This window comes from Nomascus leucogenys, chromosome 16 (assembly GCF_006542625.1).
Source record: "Nomascus leucogenys isolate Asia chromosome 16, Asia_NLE_v1, whole genome shotgun sequence".
NCBI lineage: Eukaryota > Metazoa > Chordata > Mammalia > Primates > Hylobatidae > Nomascus > Nomascus leucogenys.
The window spans coordinates 37,095,126-37,117,256 of record NC_044396.1 but is presented as its reverse complement, the minus strand read 5'-3'; the positions used below and the strand labels follow the sequence as shown (position 1 = coordinate 37,117,256).

The following is a 22,131-nucleotide window of genomic DNA, read 5'->3' as shown; positions in this document are numbered from 1 at the left end:
TTCTTCATTTTCTTTAAATATAGGTAGAATTAAATCCAGAAATAATAATGGTAATAATTCTAAATATTTCTCCAGCATCTTTCTTTCAAAATTTTTGAGAATGTATCCATGGATTACCTTACTTACCCTAGGCCTATTTGCTCTGAACAGTCAATGTTGATAATAAGGAAAGGAGAAGCTGTGGGCATTGGCCTGTGCTCTTTCTCTCCTAATCTCTGTGGAGGAGGAGAAGGCTTTTGATCTATGCTCCCAGCATCTCTGTGATGCAATCCAAACTCCTAGGTGTGACTCAGGCACTTACTTCTGGGAGTTCATTTCCTGGGTGGAAGCCTGAAGGCTCAGGGAGTAAGCCTTCCAGACACACTGCTTCACAGACACAACCGATTGGCCTCCCCCTCATAACAGTGACAACCCCGGCATGGAAGACCATCAAATACTTTGTGTTAGCGCTTTCCAGAGAAAAAGAACCAATAGGATACACACACACATACACACACACACACACACACACATAGAATGGGAGGTGGGGAGGGATTTAGTATAAGGAATTGCTTCAGATGATGTGGGCCTGGCCCTCTGCAATGCCAACATTCCATTTGAGCCTGAAAGCTAGAATCTGCTGTGGAACCAGGAAGAGGTGATATCCCAGGATGAAGGCCTCCAGGCAGGAGGATTCTCTCACGCTTTGGGGAGGTCAGCCTTTTGTTCTATTCAGGCCTTCAATTGGTTGTATGAGGCCCTGAACACTGGCAGAGGTGCTCGGCTTTACTCCATCTACTGACTTAGATGTTAATCTCACCCAGAAACATCTTCACAAAAACACCAAAAATAATGTTTGATAAATCTCTGGGCAGCACATGGCCCAGTCAAGCGGACACCTAAAATTAACCAGCACCTGTGGTACACGTAGAACAGAAGGGCTGCTCTAAGAGGAACTCAGCACAGTCCGCACACATCCCTCTTACCTTTGTGGAATTGGTTTTCTCAGCCCTTCCACCAACCATCACGGGTGCCACCAGCCATGGCAGAGCCCGGGCTAAAGCCCAGCAGCAAGTTTCCTTATAGCCCAATCTCCACTCAGATGAGCTGGGAATCACAGTGTGCAAACACGGGTGCTGTCAGCACCATCTGAGGCCCAGTCCCCGCATCCCCAACCACAGGCTGGGCCATTGCAACCCCCGGGGGTTCCTGTAGCCCAGCATCGAGTCTCCTCTGCAGCCAGCCCCACCTGGAATTCACTGTCCCTCAGGACTCACTCACAGTCAGCCCCGCAGGAAATGCGTCCACCCACCTGTCCCCCGAAAGGGGCCTTCCACCCTCTGCCCTGTCTCCACTCAGAATCCACACTGGCTGGGGCTTTCAGAGTATTGTTGTCGACCTCCTGGTTTTACAGAAGTCACAGATGCCTGGAGGGGAAGCACCTTGGCCAGGATCACTCAGAGAGCTCCTGAGACCTGGTCTGATCTACAGCAGCACGTCTGCTGACATCACGTGTGGCTTCACACCCTGCCCAGCCTTTCCTTCCTCTGTGTGTGGGGACAGCCACTTTCGGTGCCAGAACTGGGGATCTCATTTTCTTTGCGCATTCCCGCTGTGGCCCTGACTCCCACTGAAGCAAGAGCCAGTGCTGCCTGCATCTCCCCACAGCTCAGTAGTGAGTTTTCTGCAGCCTCACCCCTTAATGACAGGAGCACTCCTCGGGCTTCAGGAAGATCATGGATGCTCCCTGCACATGCCGCCTCACTGAGATCTGGCAAGTGACCACATGCCAGCCAAGAGTCTAAATGTTCTTGCTGAAATCCGTATTAATTAGCGCTGGCCCACAGGGAGACAGACACCAGGCAGGGTGAGTCGTGTGCCCAGGGCTGCAGAGTGGGCACACAGAGTGGCATGCAAAACCAGGTTGGTCCATACCCAAAGCCCTGCCACCGGGGACCCCCACCACGGCCCTGCGCAGGCCTAGCAGGCCTCGACAGCAGAGCACAGGCCGCAGGGCCCTCCCCCTCCTGGGGGAGGACAAACAGCCACAGCTGCACCCGAGGCAGCACAAGACCCACAGTAGCCAATCCTTGCAAAGTCCTCACTGAGGCTGCGAGGCCACTTTGGCTTTTTCCATCCAAAAGAGTGAGTCAGGGCCAGACGTGGACGGTGCCTGGACTTCCTGGCTCCAGGGCCTAGACGCCTGGCCCACCCAGCCCTCACAGCAGATCCACACCTCTGAGCTCCCAGCTGGAATGCCCCATGCTGATGGATATGGACTGTCGGTCAGTCCGTGTAGTAGGTGAAAGTTCTGGAAACTTCACAGAAAAGTCAGTTCTTTTAAAATTTCCAGTGTTTTTGTTAGTCCCAAAAGGAAGAGCTGTGCATTCTAATCACTTCTTCTCTGCCAGTTCTAAATGGCAGCAGGACTTTCCCTGGGCACTAAAGAATGCCCACTATATAAAGCCTTGGCCAGGGCTAAATTCTTATTAAAATTTAATCCCAAGGGCCAGGCATGATGGCTTATGCCTGTAATCCCAGCACTTTGGGAGGTTAAGGTGGGAGAATTGCTCGAGGCCAGGAGTTTGAGACCAGCCTGGGCAAAACAGTGAGACCTCATCTCCACAAAAAAAGCAAAAAATTAGCCGGGCATGGTGGTGGTGCATGCATGTAGTCCTGGCTGCTCGGAAGGCTGAGGTGGCAGGATCACTTAAGCCTGGGAGGTTGAGACTGCAGTGAGCCGTGATCACACTGCTGCCCTCCAGCCTGGACAACTGGGCAACAGGGCAATACCCTATCTCAAAAAAAAAAAAAAACTTAACCCCAGATGTTCATGACAGCAGAGTAATTTGATATAACCAAATATATCCAAGTCAAAATCATAAGGTGATAAAAATCAATCCCATTGAACTTTGGGGTGGACCCCATGGTATGTCTCAAAATGCTGGGGAGCACTGCATTTAATTCATTAACATCCTTAAAAGGTACAGATTAGGATAGAGGGAGAGGCAGTTTGAGAGTGCACCAGAAGACAGTTGGTTCACAGGCCATGTTTTTGTTAAAAACCGCGCACAGAAATACCCCCAAGTGGGACAAAATGGGCTCAGTGTCATCTGACTTAACTGTAAAGAACACGGTCCAGCCATCACCTATCATTTTGAGAAGAAAAAGTGTGGACCTGAAATACATGATTATTTTTAATCATATGGTACTTTTCATACCTATTTTCTTCTGTAGAGATGTGAAATACATATAATCAACCTGAATTGAAAGGTTGATTACTCAGTGTAGAACTACCTTCAAATACAGATAGCAGAATAGTTCAACTAGCAGGGGTTCTGCAGCAGCCCATGCCAGTAAGCTAGCACAACCTCATCTCAGCAATAAGGCAGCCCTGCCCCAGAGTCACCCTTTCCTCTTCTCTTACATCCTGTGCTTTGCCGAGAAACCTGCTCCACAAAAGACAAGAGCCCTAATCTGTAGTGTTTGCTCATTTCCATGGTGTAAATACTCCCACCACAGCTGATTTCAAGCCACCAATGGTTTAACCACCAGGTGGCAGAGTTCTTGAATATTTAACCTCCCCCAACACCCTTTCCGCCTTGAACTGTTCTGGTCAGTCCAGCACAGGGCTATGTCTCATGCCACATTCAACCCAAATATATCCAGAAACTGACCGCTTCTCAGTACTGCCCGTTACGCTCAGATTTGACCACCGCAATCTCTCACCTGGATCGTCACAACCTCCTCCTCCTCAGCCTCTGTTCAGCCTTTGCCCCTTTAACCTTTCAAAACAGGTGTCAGAGCCTGGCATTCCTTTGCGGAAACCCACCCACCTCCCATGGGTGGCAGCTGAGGTGCTTGCATGACCTCCAAGCTCACCAAGATCTGAGCTGGACCCTCTGACCTAGCTCAGCACTGTCCCTGGTCACTTCTCCAGCCATACGCCTCCTCACTGTCCTCTCTATGCATGAGCGCACATGTCACCTTCTCAGTGGGACTCCCTGGCCATCACACCTGACACTCCTCATCCCCCTTCCTCCTGTATTTTCCCCTTTGCCCATCTCATCTAATCCACAGCTATGTGATTCACTACGTTCATTCACTTTGTGTCTCTTCCTACTAGAAGGCATACTCCAGCTGATTACTTTTGTCTTTTTGTTCACTGTTAATCTCCTCAGCCTACAGCAAAGTCTGGCATATGGTCAGTGTCCTATGTTTACTGAAGGAATAAACTCCAGGTTTGCTTTGAGGATCTGGTTAACAATACTTCTCTTTTTGCCTGCCTTTTCCCGTATTGAGACCTCCCCAATTTTCTGGACCTCACCAGGCCGAGGCCCTGGCTCACATCTGCCTTCACATTGTGAGATCCTCCCTGCACTGGTTCACTTAGAACCATCTTAGCTGCAGCCCAAACACTAGCTATAGAGAACACCTTTGAATCCTGTCATCCAGGGAATTCTTTCAAGTAGAAACAGAAAAGATGAAATCTGTCCAAATGTGCCCATAGTGGAAAGAATTCTCATTCACCCAGGGGTTTTCTATTTCTAGCTAGGCCAGTAGAAGAAAAAGACCACTTTCCCCTTAGCAAAGAGGCTTACTCACAAGGGAAATAGCCATATTGTCCTCTATATGATGCTGACAGGCTTTTCCCCATCAGAAAAGCCTGAGCTCAGGAACAGGAAATCGACAGGCCTCCAAGACCAGCCACAGGAGAGTCTCCCTCAGTAACAAGTGCTCTTGAACTCACTGGTACAAACAAAAAGTAGAACCTGCTATTTTATTGTTACCCTCTTTCTTCTAGGCATCCTAGAGTGTTCTGCCCCTTCTAACTACAGCTGGATTATAGCAAATGGGCTATTTTGGGCTGTCATTCCTCCTACACAAATTATCATTTCTGTTGTGAACTGAACTGCAGATGAGTATGTCTAGACACAATGGGAATGAATATTAAAACTGCGGAACAGTGCAAAAAGAAAATGCACAATTTAATCAAGAACTATAAAACCATTATAAGAAACATAAATTCAGGCCCTGGTTGATGCCAATCACGCACCGACCTAGGAGGTGTCATCTTTGCCCCAAAGGAACACGTTTCCAAATACTCAGTCCTTTTAGTTACTCCATCTGAGGCTTTTCTTGTGGGCCATGTGCCTCTGGAAGTTGTGCAGCATTCGTTATGGATTCTAAGGTTTCCTTGCTCCTTTAGCTCCAGTCCTGCCCTAGTTTCCTCCATTTGGAACTAGTGTGGTGCCCCAACCAGGAGGCAGGGTGAATACAGCTCCTCTGCGGCCACCACCTGGGGCCTCCCTGATCCCACGTCAAAAAGGAGCTCTTGTGCCTGTTGCTGGCCTCCTCACTCTGTCTCCTTTCCTGCAAAGTGGAAACAGGCAGGTCAACATCGTGGTCATCTATGGGGTTGCGGCTGGCTGGGCACTCAGCGCAGAGCACAGGCGGGCAGATGGCACCCGAGGCGTGGGCGGGGACGGAGGGCGCGGTGAGTCGGTAGGCCATAGGTCCCGTTCCCTGCGCCCTTCCCGGCCCAGCATAGTCCGCATAACATGAACCTGAACGCGAGCTCCCTTTGACTGGTCTGTTCACCTTCACTTTGAACCTTGCAAAGAATCACTGGAAGTGCTTCTAGCCCCACGCACTCGCCGGAAGTCTTCTTCGCGGTTGCTTCCGCGAGGGCTCTTCTGCACTGAAATGTCTGGCCGGCTCCTCAGTTCCCAGCAAGTGGCAGTTTGCGGAACAGATTGAAGGCAGTGACATCTAGTGGCCCTAGATGGTATTTAACTTAATAAATACATGTTTTTAATGTATGGGAAGCAGGGTAAGAAATTTAGAGCATGCTACATGTAGCCTTAACAAACTAGAGGTTTCCGACGAGTATTAAGAAAAAGGTTCGGATGGGCCCCACCTGCACCTTGCTTTTGTCTTTCATGCTGGAGGAGCTGGTTTGGTCTGGTATTTTTCTCCAACTTTTGGCCTGCTCAAATAGCTTTGCCCGGGGCAGAGAACCTTCCGCTGGAGCAGGTCGGAGAGGTGAGAGTCAGCGCGCAGGCATGGGCAGGTCGAAGATAACCACACAGGAAGGAATCGGCTGCTCATAAAGCTAGCGTAGGGGATGATTAGCAATCAGTCAGCGGACTGGAGGTGCTTCATTTTTCTCAGATGACAAGCACTGCGTTTTGTAATTTAGGGGACTCCTCCCTGTACTGGCCAGCTTGCCTAAGTGCAGCTGCCAGGAATCTGGCAGAGATAACGAGGGAGGGTGTACCTTCAGCTTCCACAAAGTCACAATATTGAATAAAAGTGCAGAAATAGAATTGGATCTTTCAGTACAAGACTTCACGTAGCCTACATTTCCAAAGAGATTTATGACTTCGGTGTGCCAGAAAGTTTAGATACATTTGCTCAGTTAACACATGGAGAATTCTTGATATTTCTCCATATGGATAAGAATATTCATCACATCATTTATAATCCAAACATAGAAAGTCAAGAAATGTAGAAAACTCATTTTTTTAACTACCAACTCACTTATGTGACTTATGCATAGCTGGCATATTAAAATCAGAGTGAAAATTATGCAGTGAATTGTAAAATTCCTGCACCTATCCACAACAAAGTAATGTCCCAGGGAAAGCTTTTATGTGTGCCACTGAACTGACCTATTTATGATTGGATATGAATGTGTTCTGATGCTGAGTTTTCTCCATTTCTGTTTTGAGGGCTGATTATCTTAAAGAAGAAAAGAGTCACTGTGGAATGCCAAGCAAATTCTCATACTCCTTAATGACCTGCAGCATCCTACAACCAGTAACCAAGAATTATTTTTTAAATCATTCTAAAACTTACTGTGAGTCTATGAGTCTTAGTTACAAGCCTACCAGCAATGAGCACATCAAACTATTTCATAATAACATAGTAAGAACCTGTCTCTATGTAAGAGAGAAAAAACAACAACAAAAAAAAAAACTCAGAAAACCTGCCTGACTAAAGACAGGACCAACTGAGTTTGCATCTGGATCCCTCTCCGGAGGTTACGGTTGCCCAGAGAGAACAAAGTCTATAAGGCCTTCGCGACCAATGTCTCTTGGATCTCGCCTCTTCCCACCCCCACCCAGTCACCCTGGTGCTGAGAACAAACCCAGGGGCAGGCTCATGGCCCAGGCGTGGTGGGTTCCTGTGCACCGCCACCCAGTGAGTGGCAGGGCATGCCGCACACATGCTGTGCCAGCCCCAGGAGCCACGTGTCCAGGATGAGAAGCATGGCAGCCAGGCCCGAGGACAGAGCAGCCTGACAAAGAGGCACACAGAGCTTTCCTCATGGAGCCGTTACCACATTGACTAAAGTAATTAAGAAATACCTTTATTTAACACAGAAAGTGTGCTCTGACCCTGTGCTGAGCTCAGTTCTGGGGTTAGCAGAGACAAGAATAGTATAGGTCACAGAGGGATGCTTTGGCCGGGGAGTCACACTGGGGTCACAGTGACCATCAACAGGGCACTCCCCACTGCCTGTGTCCTCTGAGTGAGCCTCAGCTCCCTGGTCCAGCACACCCTCTGCCCGTGGACAGCTGCTAGCACAGACCTACACTGTCCTGAGGAGACCTGGACACCCTTACTTTGCTTAGAAGAGTTTTATTTATACAGAGCATCCCACTGCACTCAGCCCTTGGCCTCTGAAAGATCTCCCAGCGCTAAGACATGTCTGCATGTTCAATTCCCCTTGATGCAAAAAGAGTCTGAGCTATTCTCGTTCACACACAAGCACACATTTACAGCCACAGTCCTGGCACATCAATTCGGAAATGACTCTAAAGAAAGATTTGCCACTCAATGAATCACCAGCATCAATCCCTGCCATACCCTGGTTTTCCTGGGAGGTCTTCCTTATAAACGCTGGCCCAGGCCTGGTCCTGCTTAGCTAATGAGATCATCTCCCAGGGCAGAGCTGGATCCTCCCCCAGGCTCCAACTCCAGACATTGAGAGCTCTCCCTTCTCCCCACCCACATCCTCTTTGAATCCAGTTCTGCTCTTGCTGTTCCCTCAGCCTGGAACATCCCTTCCCTTTCCCTCTACCAGTGAACTCCAGCCAACCGGGAACCTTCCACACACTGCACCATTTCACACCTCACACCTGTGCTTGTCCTGTGGCCTCTGGCCGCTGTATCTGTTGTCCAAAGGTTGTAGGGTTCCTGAAGGCAGGGATGGACACTGTTTGGTAGAGTTCTGCCTTCATTTAGAGTTGACCCAAGGAGCTACTCAATCCCATCAACTCCACTGTCTTCTTTTGGAAAAAGCCAGAGAGACTAAGCTGTTTCAATCCACCCTAGCACACGCCAAACCCGCTTTTGAACAGGAAGAGGGAAAGAAAAACTTCCACCTTCCCAGCATCCAATGTATCAGAAATGTGCTGACCTAAGCAGAGGACTTTCTGAATGACAAATTTCATGTAATTCCACAAAATGTCCACACCACACAAGCCACTGGATGGAGTGTCATGTGGTCCGGACCTGGACACACACTGGGTGCTGTCTACCCAAAGCAAGCAGGGACATTGCACGCCATGCCGAGCCCCTGCCTGCAGGGGAGTGATGTGAGGTTGCGGGCGCTGCACACATTCCTGCAGCCTGAGGTGTGACAGTGTGCCTGCTGGGTCTCAGGCCCTGCCCTAGCCTTGAAGGATACAGCAGAGAATGGAACAACAGCCCCAACTCATGTTGCTTATATTCTTGTTGGGGAGACCGACAATAAGCAGTGCACAGATTAAAAACAGACTATAGGCTGGGTGCAGTCACTCACGCCTGTAATCTCAGCACTTTGGGAGGCTGAGGCGAGTGGATAACCTGAGGTTAAGAGTTCAAGACCAGCCTGGCCAACATGGTGAAACCCCGTCTCTACTAAAAATACAAAAAAATTAGTCGGGCGTGGTGGCGCATGCTTGTAATCCCAGCCACTCAGGAGGCTGAGAGAGGAGAATCGCTTGGACCTGGGAGATGGAGGTTGCAGTGAGCTGAGTGAGATCGCGCCACTGCACTCTAGCCTGCGGGATAGAGTGAGACTTCATCTCAAAAAAAAAAAGAGTATAATTTCAGATAGGCACACACTCTGATGAGAAAGAGTGCAAGGAAGGGCACTGGCTGTGCCTGGAGGCAGAGGCTGCGGCTAGGGGTCAGGGGCATGCTCCCTGCCCACCTGACATCTGGCAAGTCACCTGAGTGAAATGCAGGAGTGAGCCTGCAGCAAGGGCAATTCCAAGCACAGGAGACAGCCATGCAACGTCCCAAGGCCAAATGAACTCTGTGAGTTGGGGAAACGGCAAAAAGGCATGTGCCTGAAGCAGAGGAGCCATGGAGGGGGCGTGCAGTGGGGTCCCCTGCCAGTCCCTCCTCCCTGCCCCAAGACTTCATCGCTCAGCTGGCCACACCCTTCCTTTCACGGACCCTAGACTGGGACGTCTCCTGCTTTGGGACACTAGGAGTCTCTTTACTTTGAGCTTCCAATCCTTTTCTGCAAAACTGACGTAAAACCATTTCTTCTAAGTGGCTGAGCTGAGTGTTGCAAAACCTTAATATCCACACAAAAGTCTGTCAAGCATTTTGTTCTTCCTGACCATTCAGCCTGAAGTTGCGCTACGGCAGCTAGCATCGTTAGGAAACAGAAGCCGAGCTGCCTTCCTGCTCCACCTGCCCGGCTCTGTGAGGTTGCAGAGGAAACCTGTTGCATCTCAGCCCTTCTAGAAGGTTTACACCGCACTTTGGGATCCTTCTGGACTTGACGTGTTATGTAAATTTAAGTGCATTATCATTAATCTCAACAGAGAGTTATCCTTCTTTTCAGGCGCCAGGTTAGTTTAATGATGCAGCTGCTGCCGGACTGGGAAAGAAACCATGAATGTAAGGAAAACCACAGCCCAAGGAGAAAGGAAAATTCCCCTTAGCAGCCCCCAGGCTGGCTCACGGAGCCCCAGGGAGTTGTGTTTCTGGGGCATCCCCAAGCCAAGGTCACCCTTCACTCAATAGGAAAGAAACAGCCGGGCGCGGTGGCTCACGCTTGTAATCCCAGCACTTTGGGAGGCCGAGGCGGGCGGATCACGAGGTCAGGAGATCGAGACCACAGTGAAACCCCGTCTCTACTAAAAATACAAAAAATTAGCCGGGCGTGGTGGCGGGCGCCTGTAGTCCCAGCTACTCGGAGAGGCTGAGGCAGGAGAATGGCGTGAACCCGGGAGGCGGAGCTTGCAGTGAGCCGAGATTGCGCCACTGCACTCCAGGCTGGGCGACAGAGCGAGACTCCGTCTCAAAAAAAAAAAAAAAAGGAAAGAAACAGTGCCCAGATCCCTCAGAATTTTTTTCATACCTAAAATGCAACGTGGGGGCCGAGCACGGTAGCTCACGCCTGTAATCCCAGCACTTTGGGAGGCTGAGGTGGGCGAATCACTTGAGTCAGGAGTTCGAGACCAACATGGTGAAACTTCATCTCTACTGAAAAAAAAAAAATTAGCCAGGTGTGGTGGCGCACGCCTGTAGTCCCAGCTACTCAGGAGGCTGAGGCAGGAGAATCGCTTGAACCTGGCAGGCAGAGGTTACAGTAAGCTGAGATCACGCCACTGCACTCCAGCCTCGGCAACAGAACGAGACTCTATCTCAAAAATAAAATAAAATAAAATGCAACTTGGGTAATTAGGTGATCACTAAGATTACTCTCTTAAGCACTGTCTTACTTTCTGGATTTTCTTTAAAAGCCCACTGAGGTTGGGATGAATGTATATATATGCATGTATATATTTAATTGCTCAAGTCCTAGCATCCATCTAGATGATTTTGTAGCCTGGTACTACTTCTATCTCCCATCCACTCCCACCTCACCTACTCTGTACATACACATATACACACACATATGCACACACGTGCATGTGTGCACACACATACAATGCACACATGTGTGCAGCACATACATGTACATGTGCATGTGTGCACTTGCATGCATGTGCATAGCACACATATGCATCCACACACATTCACAGATGCACTCACGTATGCTCATGGACACATGCACACACATCTCCACCAGTAAGCACACTAAACATTCCCTAGGCAGAGTCCTATATTCACTGGCTCTTTTTCATCCCTTTCCTTCCCCACCTAAATTTATCAGTCTCGTTCTCCCGGGCCTTTCTAGGCTAGGGTAATAGGATAAATTAATCCATGATAAAATGCTAATAATCTTATTTGTTTTGTATTCCAAATAAATTGAAAATCTGTGTTAATGGGGTCCTTGAAAGCCTGAACTTAAAGGTTTAGGTAAAATGGGAATTTCAGGCCCAAAAAGAGGCATTTGGGATCAGGGTGTCCTGAGACGGTCCACAGGTCCCGCTCACGCAGTGGAGGTGGCAAGAGGAGGGCCTGTGTCTGAGCCTTGCCCAGTCTGTGCCCCATAAAAATTAATCTACTCAACTTCTAGGGTGGGGAATGTGTGGAAATAAAATGAAGCAGGAATCTTTTGGGCCTTTACTCCACCCAGGCTGGCACCCCGAGGGAGCGTGCGTGCTCAGCCTCCCAGTAATCCAGCTTTAGAGGGAAAAAGAAGGCTTCTCTCAGTGGAAAAACCTACCTGTGGCCGTAATGATTTAGTAGGTGCCAGTCTAACCTGAAATAATAAATACCATTATGATGTCACTGTCTCACTGCTCATTTTTAGAGACTCTGGACCTTTCTTCCAAAAACACGAGCTTATGAATAGGACTCTGTGGTGCCTGACGTGTCATTCATGGGTCAGCGCAGGCGTGGTAGCTGGGCTGCAGGACAGGCTTAGGAGACCCTCCCAGCATGGATGGCAGTAGCTTGTGGGCACTCTTGCCCCTGAACTAACCCAGCTCAGACTTCAAGTGCCAGATTGATCTGAAACTCAGTCTCGCCTCAGCTAGCTGCAGAACAGCCTCCAGAGCCTGCCTGGACACAGTCTAGAAGGAAAAGTTCCCTCTCTCCCTGACTGCCTGGCACACCTTAAAATCATTTCATTTTGCTCTCACCTCTCTTTTTCTGAAAGTCAAAACATTACATGCATGTGTTTCATGGAAAATAGCTAAGGATAAAATACAAAAGCCACATTTCTGTTACACGATTTCCACTTTCAAAGAAACATATATTTTGGGTCACAAGAACAGGAGGAGTGAAAAATGCTGGAGAGAAAGCTGAAGAGAAAACATCTAATCGCAAATAACATTACCTACGTGTGTGTCCTTTGGGTACTACTAATAAGCTATTGGAGTACTACTACTAGTATTGGATCTACTACTTAGATGATTCAGTATTTCTTTTTCTGTGTCCAGTTTATCTTACTTAACATAATGTCCTCCAGGGCCATCCATGAGGATTTTCCTTTGTTACAGCTGAGTAACATTCCACTGTGTATATGTACCACATTTTCTTTATCCATTCATCCACTGACAAACATTTAGGTTGTTTCCATATCTTCACTATTGTGAATAGTGCTGTAATGAACATGGGAGTAAAGATATCTCTTCCACATACAGATTTCATTTCCTTTGGATATATACCCAAAAGTGGGATTGCCAGGTCATTTGGTAGTTCCATGTTTAATCTTTGAGGAAACTCCATATCATTTTCCATAATGGATGTAACAATTTACATTTCTCCAGCACTTATTATCTCTTGTCTTTATCTCATTGTGGGTTTGATTTGCATTTTCCTCATGATTAGTATTGCCAAGCACCTTTTCATATATCTATTGGACATTTGTATGTTTCTTTGGAGAAATGTCCATTCAGGTCTTTTGCCTATTTTTAATCAAATTATCTGGTTTTCAGCTATTGAGTGGTATGAATTTCTTATATATTTTAGATGTTAACTGTCAAATACACGGTTGCAAACAACATTTTCTTCTATTTTGTAAGTTGTCTTTTCATTTTGTTGGTTGTTTCCTTTGCTAAGCAGGAGTGTTTATTTTGATGTAATTCCATTTGCCTATTTTTGTTCTTTGTAATCTGTGCTTTTGTTGTCACATTCAAAAAACTCATTGCCAAGACCAATGTCAGGGACATTTTTCCCTATGTTTTCTTCTAGGAGTTTTATGTTTCAGGTCTAATGTTTAAGTCTTTTAATCCACTTTGAGTTATTTTTGTGTGTGATGCAGGATAAGGGTCTAATTTCATTCTTCTGCATATGGATATCCAGTTTTCCCAACACCATTTATTGAAGAGACTATCCTTTCCCCATTGTGTCTTCATGGTGCCCTTGTCAAAGCCATGTAATGGCTGTAGATTTATTTCTGGACTCTATTCTGTTCCATTGTTCTATGTGTCTGTTTTTATGCCAGTACCATACTGTTTTGATTACTATAGCTTTGTAATATAGTTTGACAGTAGGACATATGATGCTCCCAGCCTTGTTCTTCTTACTCAAAATTGCTTTGGCTATTCAGAGTCTTTTGAGGTTTCAGAAAAATTTTAGAATGTTTTTTCCTATTTCTGTGAAATATGTTATTGAAATTTTGATAGGAATTTCATTAAATCTATAGATTATTGTGGGTAGTATGGACATTTTAACATTAATGCTTCTTTTCCATGAATATATGCTGTCTTTTCATTTGTGCCTTCTTCAATTTCTTTCATTAATGTCTTATAGTTTTTCAGTGTACAGATCTTTCATCTCCTTGGTTAAATGCATTCCTAAGTACTTTCTTCTTTTTGATGTTATTGTAAACAGGGTTGTTTTCTAAATGTCTTTTTGATTAGTCACTTTTAGTGTATAGAAATGCAACTGGTTTTTGGACGTTGCTTTGTATTATATAACTTTACTGAATCTGCTTATTAGTTCTAACAGTTTTTTGATAGAGACTTTAGGATGTTTCTATGGGTGAGATCATGTCATCTGCAAACAGAGACAGTGTAGCTTATTCCTTTTCAATTTGGAGGTCTTTTATTTCTTTTTCTTAGCTAATTGCTCTAGCTATAATTTCTGGTACTATCTTAAAAACAAGTGGTGAGGGTGGGTATCCTTGCTCCTGATCTTACAGGAAAAGCTTCAGGAAATGATATTGCATATGTTGAACCATTCTTGCATCCCAGGGATAAATCCCACTTCTTCATGGTGTATGATTCTGGTAATGTGCTATTGAATTCAGTTAGCTAGTATTTTGTAGAGAATTTTTTCATCTATGTTCATCAGGAATATTGGCCTGTAGTTTTCTTTTCTCATTGTGTCCTTATCTGTCTTTGGTATCAGGGAAATACCGGCTTCATTAAATGAGTCTGAAGATGTTCCCTCCTCTTCCATTTTTTAGGAGATTTTGGGAATTGGTATTAGTTCTTCTTTAAATGTTTGGTAGAATTCACCAGTGATGCCATCTAGTCCTGAGCTTTTCTTGGTTGAAAGGTTTTTTGATTACTAATTCAATCTCCTTACTAGTTATAGGTTTGTTCAGATTCTCTATTTCTTCCTGATTCAATCTTGGTAGCTTGTCTGTTTCTAGGAATTTATCCATTTCTTCTGGGCTTCTCCATTTGCTGGAGTATAATTGTTTATCGTAGTGTCTCATAATCCTTTGTATTTCTATAGTATCAACTGTAATGTCTTCTCTTTAATTTATTATTTTATTTGAGCCCTCTCTCTTTTTTTATTTGAGTCATCTCTCTTTTTTCTCTTAGTCTAGCTAAAGGTCTGTCAATTTAGTTGATCCTTTCAAGAAACATTAACTCTTAGTTTTGTTGATCTTTTTTTAACTTTTAAGTTCAGGGGTACATGTGCAGGATGTGCAGGTTTGTTACACAGGTTTTCAGTTGTCTTTCTTATCTCTATTTCATTTACTTCTGCTTTAGTCTTTATTACTATCCTCCTTCTAAGTTTGGGTTTAGTTAATCCTTCTTTTTCTAATTTTTTGAGGTATAAAGTTAAGTTGTTTAATTGAGATCTTTCTTTTTTATTCGTGCAGGCATTTATCACTATAAACTTCCCTCTTAGAACTGCTTCTGCTGTATCCTGCAAGTTTTGGTGTGTTGTATTTCCATTGTTCAGGTGAATGTGTCTCCCACCAGGTCCCTTGGTAGACAGTGCTGCTCCCAGACCCCAGCTGATAGGAGATGGAACTGCTTCACTGGCTGCTTCACCATCCACACCCTGGACTGAGCTGGGTGGGCCTGCTACTGGAAGTATAGGTGGGCATGGCTCTTCCCACATCCCTGGCTTGGCAGATAGTGCTGGTTGCAGGATCAAGGCAAGTTTACAGGGGGACAGGACTATTCCCAGCTGTGTGGCTGGGACCATCATCAGCAAGCTGCCACCTGGTTCTGTCTTCCTAAAATGGCTTTGCTCAATCTTGGACTCCACTGGGGTTTTGCAACTCCCATCTAGATCCCAAAATTCCCACAGAGGCACTTTTGACTGTGGGTGGCTGCTGTGGGCAGATACGCAGGGGGAGCGCTGGTCCTCCATCCTGCTGATGTCACCCCTCTCCAATGGTTCATTCTCAGCTCTGCCCACCATTGAGCAGCCCAGGCATCATGGAGCCTCAGTACTCTTCCTTCGGGCCACATGGTCCACTCCTTGGCTAGACCATTCGTCAACTGCACCTGAGGTTTTCTAAAGTTCGTAGATTGAAAACAGACCTTCTCAAGGATCTTCCAACCTTATCTGCCCCCATTTCAGTGGTTCTCTTGCATAAATCAAGTAATAAATAATGTGCAACCAGCTGCCCTCCTTCACCAATTTGCATGTGCCTCAGAAGTGCCACACCATACACTTGCAGTTGAACCAAAGGGGTATTTAAAGTATTCCTTTAAAAACTAGGCATGGCCAGGCACGGTGGCTCACGCCTGTAATCCCAGCACTTTGGGAGGCCAAGGTGGGCAGATCACAAGGTCAGGAGATCGAGACCATCCTGGCTAACACGGTGAAACCCCGTCTCTAATAAAAACACAAAAAATTAGCCAAGCATGGTGGCGGGTGCCTGTCCTCCCAACTACTCAGGAGGCTGAGGCAGGAGAATGGCGTGAACCCGGGAGGCAGAGCTTGCAGTGAGCCGAGATCGCGCCACTGCACTCCAGCCTGGGTGACAAAGCGAGACACTGTCTCAAAAAAAAAAAAAAAAAAAAACTAGGCATTAAGTCTTTGTTTAGTAAAATAACCCTATAGTCATAGCATTGTTTGGATGGGAAGATTAGATTTGACTTACATCACTTCCTCTTACAAAACTTCTTCCAAGAGCACAGACTGCCTTAAAGCCCGACTGTATTTGAAAAACAGCCTTTTTCTTTTCCTCACCACTCTTATTCTTCTACCATTTAAGTTCTCTGATGTGTTTCTAAGCAAGTTACCTATTCCAAGAGGCTTTTTTAAAAATTAAAAATTAAAGTTAGTGATGAAATGAAAAACACACCAGTACAGGGATCACTTCTTCAAATCCACCAAATCATGTCACTGTGAAATAGAAGTAAAAAAAAAAATCAGGGCCAGGAGCGGTGGCTCACACTTATAATCCCAGCACTTTCGGAGGCCAAGGTGGGCAGATCACTTGAAGTCAGGAGTTTGAGATGAGCCTGGTCAACATGATGAAACCCCATCTCTACTAAAAATACAAAAAGTTAGCCAGGCATGGTGATGCACACCTGTAATCCTGGCTACTCGGGAGGCTGAGGCACTAGAATCGCTTGAACCTGGGAGGTGGAGGTTGCAGTGAGCCAAGCTCGCACCACTGCACTCCAGCCTAGGCGACAGAGTGAGACTCTGTCTCCAAAAAAAAAAAAAGAAGTAAAAATCCATTTGAGGGTGGAACAACATGACTGTCAATACATGCAACTCCGAAGTTTGAAAATAAACTTCAAGTTACATGCTTGCTTCAGCAGCACATACACTAAAATTGGAATGCTGGAGAGGTCAGCGTGGCTTCTGTGCAAGGATGACACACAAATTCATGAAGAGCTCCATATTAAAATAAAAAAAAATAATAAAACAACATTTAAATTACAACAGACATTATTAAATATTTTTCATTATTGCCATCTCATCACTAATAGTATTCTATTTGACTTTCTACCATGAAATCCTTAAAATGCAATTTTGAATTATTCTTAAATTTCTTTCCTTTATTTTAAAGAACGTTTTATGCTTCCACCCAAAGGCAAAATGAGCAAGAGGAGCTTTATTTTATAAACAAACAGGAGGCTTGGAGCTCATCAAGTACTGATGCTAAGACTTGTTCAGGGAAATTGGCCCAGTCACAGGCAGGTGGTCAGCTCTGGACTTGTCTGGGTGCACCTGAAATTGTGGTAGGTGAAAGTACAAACATGAGGATGTTAAAGTAAAGTCACAAGACCTGCATGTGCACTTCCTCAGGCACTTGACTGACACACAGTTTTTAAGCATAGTAAACATCAGATCATTTCCAAGGTAAGACTTCCTTTCCATTTTTATTTTTATTTTTTTGCAATGCCAGGGCCTCACTATGTTGCCTAAGCTGGACTCGAACTCCTGGGCTCAAGCGATCCTCCCACCTAGGCCTCCTGAGTAACAGACCACAGGCACACACCACCACACCCAGCTGAGGATCTTATTCCCTAATAACATACATGGTGTAAACGAAAGAGAAAGTTTTAGAATTCCAAAGACAAATATGTTATTATATTCAGAAGCTCTCCTTTCACAAGATCTAGTGCTAGCAACTTCAGAGTAATTCTTTATTTAGAAAATATTCCTTTCAACTGCTTTTAGAGTGGTAATGCACATTCCCAAACTTCCTACTACCTGGGAGGTCCCCTTGGAAAATGTAATATTTTTACCTTCTATGCTCTGAAGCCCAAGTAAAGGATGCTACTATCATGTCCTACATTTTTTCTGTGTACTAACAGCATTGTGATAACTGTAAGTGGATTTTTCTGTGAGGTGTCTGGCATGTGTAAAACAAAGAAAGCTTGTCTGCATCTAATTAATCAGCACGGGCTCCCTCTGCTGGTTAATGAAGATGCCAGGAGCCCACAAAGAATTCCTTAGGTGTGAATTCTTAACAAGGAAATGTTTATGAAAATAAATCAAATGTTATACAAAATCACCAAAAATCTCAATACCAATGTAAAGTCTAGGATCTGCCTTTACGCTCCTTGTAAGCTAATAGGTTAGCCTATTTCCGTTTCATGGATGCTGGCAGAAGACATGAGACCCCTGGATCAGAGACATGGGACTTTATTACTCAGGATATGGCATGCATATGATAGTTCTCCTCTTCCTGAATGTGTATGGGGCTGGCATGGAGGGGCCCAGATGGATGTTTTACGAGCAGTGGGTTTGCGCCATATCTGATGAGCACTAAGCTTGGGGAACACACCATTGTCACATCAAACAGTAAGTCAGTCCACTCTGTCTTGGAGGGAGACCTTACCCAGTTCCTCAAGATTACTCACTGCAAACACAACCTGAGAAATGGCCAGGCTAAAGGTCAGCCAGGGCTTTGCATTCTTGAAATACCCAGCAAGACTTGTAGATGTGCAAGAAACCCACGGAGAACCGTCCTTCTCAATGATGGTTATTATTGCTAATAATTTAAAGTTTCAACTTCATTAAAGTAATTGCAGAATTTATTTCTTCTTACTTTTTGTAGACGATTTCTTTTACTAACTTTGCACCATACTATACTGTTGGTTAAAACTTTCTAAAACTAGAAGTGAAAATTTCACTACCTTTTATCAAATAGTAGTTGGTCCATTTAGTTGAATTATAAATAAGGATAAGTGACAACTAAAATTTCACAGAGTTTAAAATTTTTAAAAAAGTTAAATTACCATAACGTGAGACTCGTCAGTTATATGTAAATACTTTCCAGAATCCCTTTTGAAGTATTCACAGCGATAGAATTTTAAATGGGATAGAGTATTATAGAATGGCAGAAATCCATAGATAAGCCCTTAAACTTATAGCATCACAGAATTTAAAGCCTTCGGGTTCGACAGAAACCAATTATAATATTTTGACAGCTGGCTTTTATGTTCTTATTTTAGCATTAGCCAAAAATCTTGTACCACCGCAGTGTAACAGCTTTAAATCAAGAAGTGGTTGAGTTTCCACTATTGCTATAAACATTTCTGCTTTGCCTTTATAGAACACTTGACTGTCTCCAAAGTGTTTTCGCACACCTTCTCTCCTTTGCACCTCACCTTCGCCATAAGGTTTAGGTAGAAGATTTTGATATCTCCCTTTGAGGAAACTAAGAAGCAGAGCAGTCGCATGAGAGCTGGGAGCTGGTGCAGTCCATTCCAAAGAGCTGGACTGTATTTGCACCCCGTAGCTGCTCCCCCATTTTGCCACCAGCTCCCCCATTCTATCAGCTGAGAGGCTGCAGATGGCTGGTCACAGAAAACCTTACTCATACTTACTTCAGCTGCAAGGAATTTACAGGCTCTCCTGACTGAGCAAGTCCAGGGGAGGGGCACACTTCCAGGGAGGTTTGCTGAGGGCGCATCTGTGGTCTGCCGTCCTCAGGGTGTGTGCTCCCTCCCAGGCTGACTCGTCTCATTAGAGTAAATTGCCCACAGCGATTCCAGGTCCAATGCCCACCCACCATCACTCAGATGCAAAGGGATGTCCTCCTCTCAACCATCAAACAACATTCTTGAGCAGCCTTCTAATTAGGCCAACCTAAACCAATCGTTTTGGCCGGGGTGTGTGTCACAGATGCTAAGCGGCCACCCTAATGTCCGCTACACTGATAATTTTGAAAAGTGTTCACGATGCAACACTCAGTTTGCAAGGTGCTTTCTACGGATAACTTGCTAAGCTTTAACGGTCGCTGAGGTCATGGGATAAATGCAATGCTTCATATGAATTAACTAATTTATTTTCCACACCCTTACAAAAACCTTATAAGGCAGGTGCTACTGTTATACTCGTTTTAGAGATGAGGAAACCAAAGCTGAGAGAGGTTAAGTGACTTGTCCAATGGCGCACAGCTCAGAGGAGGGAGATCCTAGATTCAAGCCGACAGGCTGATCCCAGAGCCCACATGCTTACCACAGCACCAAGCCACTGCCTGAGGGAGAAGGAAAAACAGGAGTCCTGTGGCTACATGAATTTGGGAAGTCCTGCATAACATATTCCCCTCTTGGAGACTCACAGTGCACATTAGGATAAGAATATTCTGAGAAATCCTGCAGGAAAGAAATTTATTTAACTTGTTTAACTCAACATTTCCCAAATTCACATTGCTACAGAGCTTTTCTTGTCTAACACCTCCAGGGAATAGCTTTCTACCCATTTATCTGTCTTCAGTGAGGTACTCTGTCATGTGACTACAATAAAATTCATGATAAATCAGCTCCTTTTCCATGGAGAGCCTTTGTTTTCCTCGTTTTGCTTTGCATTGGCGAGTTCAACCAAGGCTCAGGGTCCCATGGTGCTGCTGTCTCTTCCCTGTTATACTGCCCTGATTGACAGTGCAGTGATGGTCAGTGGGGGTTCCGTGTGGAGGGGAGGCTGCCTCCTAGGCTGGCATCTCATCTGTTTCTAGTACTTTTCTAAGTGAGAGTGTTTGGACACTGAACTAAATGAGTATTGGTAAGACAAAAATGGAGCAGCACTAACACTTCTGATCCCAACATTTTAAAGAGTTATACAGAAGTGCTCACTTAGCTTTTAGTAAATAGAGAACAGTTTGTCCTTGCAGACATTCCTTAGGAAGAGAGAGGAGGAGGCACTACTAATAATTAGGTGGGTCTGAGCTGTTTTAGTCCATTCTCACATTGCTATAAAGAAACACCCGAGACTGGGTTTAAAAAAAAAAAAAAAAAGAGGGTGAGTTGGCTCACAGTCCCACAGGCTATACAGGAAGCAAAATGCTGGCATCTGCTGGGCTTCTGTGGAGGCCTCAGGAAGCTTCCAACCATGGCAGAAGGGGAAGTGGGAGCAGGCGTCTCACACAGCAGGAGCAGGAGCAAGAGAGAAAGGAGGAAGTGCTACACACTTTTAGATGACCAGATCTCATGAGCACTCACTCAGTATCACGGGGACAGCATCAAGGGGATGGATGGTGCTAACCCATTCATGAGAAATCCATCCCCATGATCCAGTCGCCTCCCACCAGGCCCCACCTCCAACACTGGGGATTACAATTCAACATGAGATTTGAGTAGGGCAACATCCAAACTCTGTCATGGGCCCTTCAGATGGGAACATGTGCAGAGTGCTCCCCACTGTTACAAAGTTATTTCACTTCTGTGGCCCTGTGTGGCACACAAAGCCCTCTCCCTCCAGGCTCCTGACTTGATGTCTGCGCATCTGACTTGGGCAGGGTCTGCCTTCATTTCCTCGTGTTTTTGTAATGTGTCTCGTCCACACAGTCAACCGTCAGTCTATTGTCATTTGCTGCTCTGGTACAGTTCCCTCGGGCCACTTGTTTTTCAAAGCACACAACTGGGAAGAGATTGTTTTTGAATCAATAAAAAAGTCACTCACTCCAAAGCTACTTCAGGCTGAGAGCAGGTATGTGTGCATGGCACCTCTGACCTGGGAGCTCACCTTTGGCTTCACAGCCATCTTGATGTTCAGGCTCCCTACTGGCTCTACATTTGCCTGTCTGCTCTCCAGGAGATGCATTTGAAATCTCAGCGTTTTTGTCATCCACTGAGTGCAGAAAGTCAGTCTTGGCATTATTGCCCATCAGCAACTTGTGGTCACTGGCCAGGAAGTTCTCAATCTCATGGTGATGCAGAAACTTGTACTGGAGGATTAGGGCTCTCCATTAGTCACTGTCCTGAGGAAGTGATTATTTATTCTACAGAAAACCTATTCTTTTCAGGATGTGCCAGCTTACATGGCTCAACCCAGACAGGGTGCCAAGAGCTGGGAGCACCAGTGCATGACTGCTGCTCTTCTAACTTCTTCTCCAGCAGAGCACAAATAATGCTCTCCACGCTGCTGAGGCCTCATCACTCTCACCTCAGCACTTCTAGATATCATAAATCCATCCTCATCCTGGGATGTAGGCCTGGAGTCAGGGAGGAGAAGTCTAGGGGGAGAGAACTCAACACCTCTTCTTTAACACTCCAGGACCAATGTGGAGCTGGGATTCTGGACAAACACATCCTTCCACTCTGCTGCACAGCCCTGGCTGAGATCTGTTGGCCTCCCAGGCATTTGAAA

At 45.6% G+C, this 22,131-nt stretch overlaps 1 pseudogene; it reads left to right on the top strand.

The window, feature by feature from the left end:
• The first annotated feature begins 16,838 nt into the window (after window positions 1-16,838).
• Window positions 16,839-16,938, top strand: LOC115830711 (annotated as a pseudogene).
• The last annotated feature ends 5,193 nt before the right edge of the window (window positions 16,939-22,131 follow it).